Source organism: Chrysemys picta, chromosome 2, assembly GCF_011386835.1.
Source record: "Chrysemys picta bellii isolate R12L10 chromosome 2, ASM1138683v2, whole genome shotgun sequence".
Classification (NCBI taxonomy): domain Eukaryota; kingdom Metazoa; phylum Chordata; order Testudines; family Emydidae; genus Chrysemys; species Chrysemys picta.
The window spans coordinates 205,074,907-205,083,149 of record NC_088792.1 but is presented as its reverse complement, the minus strand read 5'-3'; the positions used below and the strand labels follow the sequence as shown (position 1 = coordinate 205,083,149).

Genomic DNA, 8,243 nt, shown 5'->3' with positions numbered 1-8,243 from the left:
ACCAAATACTTTATCCCTGTGCTAAGATAAAATGCCAGCTAATCTGTCTAAGCAGCTCTCCTTGGTTTAACCTAAGCCATCTTTGAATATGTAGCATGATTGTTCCAGTTTTGTAAACAATAACAAACCAATACAAAATGCTTCCCACCAGGATATATTTTTCACCTTAACATCACTAAGCAAAATGCTCAAAGCAGTTTTTCCTTTCAGTTTGAGAAATTAAAAAGCTGTTTGCTGTGTTCTTTGGTTCCACACACTCCTTTAGTGTTTTCCTCTGGTTATGCATGCAGCAAGTGCTTTCTGCATTGCCAGCTCTACTTTAGGATGTGTGCAATGAAGCTGCAAGTTCCCCTTGCAATTTGTGACCTTAATACCATTCCTGGCATTGAATACACAGTTCGTAATATAAAGAGAGGGAAGAGTCCTGGAGTGGACGATGTTTGGCCAGAATATCTCAAAGCAGGGGAAGATACTCTCTTCAGACCGTTGGTGCAGCGGTTCACGTCAATAAGATACTCTCTTCAGACCGTTGGGTCAACGGTTCACGTCAAGCGTGTTCCAGATGCATGGAAGAAATTAAAAACAATACTATTGATGAAGAAAGGCGATCCAAAAGAACTGAGCAACTACCATTTGATCACACTCCTCTCACAAGTGTATAAAGTCTTCACCCACATCATACTCAATTGGATTAAGAAGGATCTTGGAATGCAGGAAAGCAGAGAACAAGCTGGTTTCTGCTCAGGGTATTCGACAATTGATCACATCTACTCAGTTCAGCAGCTCATTGAAAAATGCTAGGAATACAAAGTACCATTGTGTATTGCATTTGTTGACTACCAAAAGGCATTCAACTTGGTAGAGATTAACGCTTTACTCAACATGCTCAATGAAATCAGAACTGACCGAGGTACATCAACCTACTGGAAGAAATTAACCACAATTGTTCGACAAAGATAACATTATTCAATGTCCTCTGCATTATTACTATATGCAGAGGAGTCAGACAAGGTGGCACAATCGCACCAAAGCTGTTTGCAGCAGTACTGGAGTCACTGTTCAAGAAATTGAACTGGGAAGAAGGAATCAGAATTGATGGAGAACAGTTAACTCATCTTCTCTTCACTGACAACTGTGTAATACTGGCAAAGGACACAGCAGAACTGGAGAACAAATTGCAGCAACTGCAAACACTTTTGCATGATATCGGGTTGGAATTGAACACGTTGAAGACTAAGTGGATGCAGAATGAGCATTGTGCAGAAGGAATCATCACTGTAAACAGGAAAGAAATTGAGGAGGTCGACAAATATATTAACCTGGGTCAGCAGCTGAGCAGAGACAACTCATTCGAAGGGGAATGCAGTAGGAGGCGAAAGGCGGGGTGAGCAAGTTTCAACCCAATAAAGAGTCTCTAACCAATGATGAGCTGCCCATGAAGAAAAGGAAAGAACTGTTTGACTCTACTGTTCTGCCAGCAATGATATATGGAGCAGAAAGCTGGTCAACGACGAAAGCAGAGGAAGAAAAATTCACTGTTACCCAGAAAGCAAGGGAAAGGCGAATGTGTAAGATATTGCTCCATGATCATATACCAAATGAGGAGCTCAGAAGGTGTATAGAAGTGACCAATGTAATGCAGGCAATGTACGATGCAAAGCAAAGATGGGCCGGTCATGTAGTCCACAGGCAAGACAATAGGTGGACAACCTGCATCCCCAGAGACCACATGCGACCACTGGGCAGACTGAAAATGTGCTGGCCGATCCCATGACAAAACTATTTGGCCAGAAATTGAAAGAATGTGCTCGTAACACGATAGAATGGTATGGCATCGACTTGCGTTCGTGGAGGGACGGACAAGGACAAGCCGGACAAAGGTGAATGCCTTTCCTAAGCACTGGCACTTCAGGCCTGGGAAACTGCAAAAATGGAATTGCTAGATGTTAACCCTCTCATTAGTCTTGACAAAAGCACTGACCTCCACTACTAGCTTCCTTAACATGGTTGTCATCAAACTAGACTCCCCTACCGACTGGCTGAGGTATCTCACCATGGTCACTCCCTTATCTTCCTGCCTGCTTGATTCTTTAACTACAATATACATACCAAATATATACTTCTGTCATAACTATAAAGGGAAGGGTAACAGCTGTCCTGTGTACAGTACTATAAAATCCCTCCTGGCCAGAGACTCCAAAATCCTTTTCCCTGTAAAGGGTTAAGAAGCTCAGGTAACCTGGCTGGCATCTGACCCAAAGGACCAATAAGGGGACAAGATACTTTCAAATCTTGGCGGGGGGAAGGCTTTTGTTTGTGCTCTTTGTTTGGGAGTTTGTTCGCTCTTGGGACTGAGAGGGACCAGACATCAATCCAGGTTCTCCCCATCTTTCTAAACAAGTCTCTCATATTTCAAACTTGTAAGTAAAAAGCCAGGCAAGGCGTCTTAGTTTTACTTTGTTTTCTCAACTTGTAAATGTACCTTTTACTAGAGTGTTTATCTTTGTTGCTATGCTTTGAACCTGAGGCTAGAGGGAGGTCCTCTGAACTCTTTAAGTTTGATTACCCTGTAAAGTTATTTTCCATACTGATTTTACAGAGATGATTTTTACCTTTTTTCTTTAATTAAAAGCCTTCTTTTTAAGAACCTGATTGATTTTTCCTTGTTTTAAGATCCAAGGGGTTTGGATCTTGATTCACCAGGAGTTGGTGGGAGGAAGGAGGGGAATGGTCAATTTCTCCTTGTTTTAGATCCAAGGGGTTTGGATCTGTATTCACCAGGGAATTGGTGAAGGTTTTTCAAGGCTTCCCAGGGAGGGAATGGTGGCAGCGAACCAGGGCTAAGCTGGTAGTTAAGCTTAGAAGTTTTCATGCAGGCCCCTACATTTGTACCCTAAAGTTCAAAGTGGGGATACAGCCTTGACAACTTCTAATCCCCCAGGTCCCGTTGCTGGTTCTGACACATTTCTCTTTACCTATCCTGCCTGCTGTACCTCTTGAGACTCTGTTCTCTATAAAGCATGGGGTTTAGCAGTGGTGGTTAGCATGAACATTCTAAAAAGTTTCTTGCCACCAAAGCTATGCGAAGCTCTTGAGGCATTTTTCTGTTATCACACTAGTCAAAATACTGAAACAGTAGCCTCAAGGAAGGCTTTCCTTATCCTTGCATCAGCCATTATTTCTGCTGATCACTGATATTCCTTCTGAGCCTGGCTTCAATATGCTGGACACTGTTCCTCCTGGCTCGAGCTTGTCCTTTGACTGCCATCTGACCATGGTCCCCCATAGCTTTCAGCTGTGTTCATCCAAATGCTTTTTCTAAAATGTAAAATGCTGGCCTCCAGCCAGCATGTCTCTTACTTGTGCCATGGCCCAGACCTGAACCATTAAAGCTTTAACAAAAGCAGAAGAGCTCTGTCTCAACTGGAATAAAGTGTCAAAGTTTTCCAGAATGGAATGCTGGACCTTTTGGGGGGCAAATCTTAACTTGTACTCTTCACCAGTTGAATATTAACCATTAACATTTAAAACCAGCTATGTTCATGGCAAGGAAGGAAATGGCTTTTGTGAGGAAAAATCTAAACAAACTCTAGGAATAGTGTGTAATTTTTTCTTGTACTTGATTTTATTTTATTAAAGCTACATATTTTTTGCTGAAAGACTAAAGCAAATTATATTGTGTATTTGATGGGGCGGCCTTTCTGCACTTTTTAGTGTTGTTCTGGGAACATGGCATAATGACAGCTGCTTGCACTTCAATGAAAAACACTCCACATGACTTTTAGTTGTAAACCTGTAATCAGCCCCCCCGGCTCCCCAGGGCAGAAGGGGTTGTTGTGAGTTCTTCCGCACGTTTGTAAGACTCCTCTCTATGCAAAGATCTACATGCCCAGTGGAATGTCTGGCTTTTGCAAATGGTGTATACACAGTGGCAAAGTGTTTGCTTTTGAACATCAAAAGCAGAGCCCCCATTTTAACAAACCACTCTGCGATAAAACTGTTATGCTCAGGGGAATCTGCTTCATAAAATCCCGTTGAGAGGGAAGGGGGGTTGAAAGCCAATTATCTACGTGCTTATTACACTGTGAGATTTTGCTTGATATTGCCATGAATTTACGAGTGGAGAAACTCAAATGAGATGGGGTGTGTGAGGTAAATTCTTGCCCTCCCCTTTCCAAATGACATCTTTACTGCAGTATTTTTATATACAGTATTCCTAGCAAGCTTTTACAAGTATAAAGTGCTGCTCAAACATAATGATGATGACTACAATTTCCTGTCTTTGGCTCACAGAAATTGGAGAGTTAAAGGATCTCTGATTGGGTCATTTGCATGCTGGGGATTGGACCAAGGTGGATCCCTACACTATATGGCATATTATTTTTTTTTCCTCCCTGTGCAGTAGTCATCATGAGTTCAGTGTGAATGCATGTACCCATGGGAGCAATAGGAGCGTGTGATGCATAGATTTTTTTTCCTATTGTGGGGGAAGGAAGTACTAGAGGTATCATTGAGAATTCGGGGGGATTCATGGAAGAAAAACTTTTCTGTATGAATATGACATGCATGTTTACAATGTGTGACATAGTAACATGGTCCGACTGGATGAATATGATTTAAGAGTAGGTAGTGAATTTCTCTCTTGACCACGTTGAGGGAGAGAGAGACTGTTTTTATGTTTTTTTTTCCTTTCCTTGCAACGTGCTAAGCTTTGCTACTTAGTTCTCGGAAATGTCTTGTTCAACATACAGTGAACCATAGTTTGTGAACCATTAGTACAGTAAGTTTAATTCATGAAATGTAATTAAATTGGTTAATAATTATTCTTTAAGCTTTAGTTTCATATAGTGTTTGTGTATAAAATTGGACCAGTTCTTTTCTCTTCCAGGTTCTTAGATATTGTCATATTTGATCAACCCTATATTTTATCTCTCTCTCTTGTATGGATTCTGGCACAAGCTTTGGAAGCTGCAGCTCTGTTGGTGGTGAAGTTGATCTGTTGACTCCTGCATAACCCTCAAGATGTTTCAGTGCATCTTAGTTAGCACCTTTGGGTCACAAATGTTGGCATTTCATATGATGTTCAAGGATGATCAACAACAAAATTGAGGAACCTATTCGTTGTGCCAGGTGTCTAACACTGTCAGTGGATGAGGAAGGGAATAAATGTGTGGATAGGTGAAAGAAGGCAGGTAGATGACGAAACAGTTGGTGAGTGGAAAGGAGTAAGTGCAGGAGAACATAAAGAGAAATACAATGGGCAGAGAGAGAGACGAGGCATAGAGCTCACACTGAATAGAAATAAAAAGAGGAAGGCAGAGGATGTGAGAGCAAATTAGGTAGGATACAGAACAGGAAATTGTGAAAATACACTAAATTAAATGTAAAGGTGTTGGGCCTGTAGGGACAGGGAATACATAAATATAGATAAAATGCATAATTGTGTTTGTATTAGGATATAGGTGACCTTCAGAGCTCACTCATGGCTTCTCAGAACCCCTGATGTCAGACCAGTTAACACTCATTTGGTATCTGGGATGTTGTCTCTTGAAAAAATTATTGACGTGGGGTAATTTCACCTGAGACATTTTCAGTGGGAACCAAAATGTTCTAAAGTATAATGTTTATAATATAGCATTCCTGCTCACTGAAATTCCTTAAGAATATTTCTTCCTATGATAACAAGGTAAGAATGCCCTGAGAATTGTTTTTAGCAGCATTTAATTCAGTTCCTGACTAATAAAGATGCAGATGAAATTCCTCACAGTACAATCTAGACTGTTGGACAGCTGTGTCCCCTTAACTCTCCAATTAGGGTGTCTTTAACACTGATTTGCTGTGAGAACAACCACTCCTGGTCTGTTTACACACAGCTTCTAGCATTCAAAATCACTCCCAGATGAATTATATGAGTGCTTCTAGCTAGCCACTCCCGAATTATATTGCAGAGTGACACCAGCAAATTCCCAGTTCCAGACTTGTCCCCAGAAATATGCATCTTGAACTGCCCAGCTCTTAACATTCGTGCAGTACAAGCTCATAAAAGGTCCATCATTCCATTAATAGAAAATGATATGCACAAATCCTGTTATCTCAAATGGAGGTTTCAAACACTTCAGTCCGAACACACACGGTTTAGATAAAACAATAAAACAAGTTTATTAACTATAAAAGATAGATTTAAAGCAATTACAAGTAATGAGGCATAATAGTCAGAATTGGTTACAACGAAATAAAAGGTAAAACACAAATTAATATCTAATTTAACAAACTAAGTGAATTCAAAGCGAAGATTTTTCTCACCATAGGCTTGGAGCAGTCTTACTGGCTGAAAGCGTTCTAGCCAGGACTCCTCCCCTAGTTTAGTGATGCTCATCTTGTATTTCAAATGTTGTTGATACTGTGAGTAGAGATGAGGGGACAGAGGTAATTTGTGTCCACTGTTCTTCCTTCTTATAGCATTTCTCTTCTTGGAGAATCATCTCCAGCTTGGGTAGAGGCAACAGCAAGTCTGTCTGCCAAGATGTAAATTTCTTGCTCACACCCTTCTTCCTGCCAAAGAATGGCCTCTCAACCCAAAAATAGTTCCATTGATTATGTTGATACGTGGCTGAGGTACTGGCTAACCTTTTATCTCTGAGGAACTCATTTGGTCTGCTTTTCTAAACTTGGAGTACGTCTCAGCAATGTTGTACTGTAAATCTTAAACACAGTGTTGCTACACACATTTTACCAGGACAATAATGTTCAGTAGATTGAGTTTTCAAATGATACCTCACAAGGCATACTTTGTACAAAATGTATTACAGTCTTGTAAAAGTGTACATAGGAGTACAATCTGTCACACCAGAAAATTTATATGGCGTGAATTTTGTTTTGAAAAGTGGGTCTTCAAGAGGATTTTGTACTATCTGCAAATTCACAATTAGAATGTGTGATTTGTCAGGGTCAAATAAAAATAATGGAAACAATTAAGATTTCAGTTGTATTGTGGTCACAATACTTCCTTCTGCCAATTTTTTGTTCTATTCACTAATACATCCTTCTGACACTAGTTCCTCTCCACTATAAAACTTTTCTTCTCATTTTCATATTCATACTGTTATACGCTGACTCATTATCTTCCATGACAATACCATGGTCCTAATCTGGTGTGCCTTACATAAAACCTGGCTGCACTAATAGGGATCCTTAACTAGATACTTTAATAACTACAATAGGAGAAGTGTCAAGTACAGTATAAACAGCACAAATTAATAACAGCATCCGTGGTGTTAAGTCTCTTAAGTCTATTTTCCAAGCATTTGATAATCTTTTCCTTACTTGGACAACATGACTCAGGAAAGTCACACCAAAATGCATGATAATGAGTTAGAGAAGGAGGAAGCTAAGGAAACAGCAGATTTAAAAAACAAGGCTGCTTATGAGTGTCATATGTTGAAATAAACAACATTAAAAAAAAAAAACAGAATGTTGTGCTAATCAAAGAAGATAGCAAAATAACTATCATTCAGGGTGTTTCAAACATCTTTTTATAGACACTCTTTTTCTGCAGTGATTCATTGTTTTTTTCCTTTGATTAATAGAAAAATATGTTCAGTGCCTCATGCTTGTGGATGAAGACTAATGCAATTAGATTTATTTAACCACTGAGCACTGAAGAAGCATGTGAACACAAATTTAATGCTCAATTGAAAAGTAAGAAAACATATAGTTAGACCAGAACTAGATCCTGTTCCAAAGAACTTATCACTAACTTTGTATTAAACATTAAGAATAATATCTTTGAGCTAGATTCTGCCATATTGACTCAAAATAAATAATAAATAAAACTGGTTTGTGAATTTTTTGACAACTTTTTTTTTTTTACAAAAAAAAGTGCCAATTCATTAAAACCAAAATTGTTCACAAAACGAGGTCAGTTTTGATTAATTATTCAACTAAAATAAATGTGGGGGGGAAATGTTGAAACATCCTGTTTTTCCATTTTTGAATTGGAAAGTTTCCGTTTTTCAAATCAAAATGACTTTTCATTTTGAGATTTTAGTAAATTTATACTAAAGAGGGTTAAAAACAGATCAGAATATTGTGTTTTCATTTTAAAGTAATCAAAATGATACATTTGGATTGACTGAAAGTGAAATTTTTGGATTTTCAGTTTGTGAAATTTTGAGATTTTTGACTTTTTCCATCCTGAATCAGGACAAAAATTTCGATATGTTGAAAGTCTTCCCAGCTCTAAA

General features: G+C 39.0%; 1 pseudogene; it reads left to right on the top strand.

The window, feature by feature from the left end:
* Nucleotides 1-324: 324 nt before the first annotated feature.
* Nucleotides 325-1,774, top strand: LOC112060280 (uncharacterized; annotated as a pseudogene).
* Nucleotides 1,775-8,243: the final 6,469 nt, after the last annotated feature.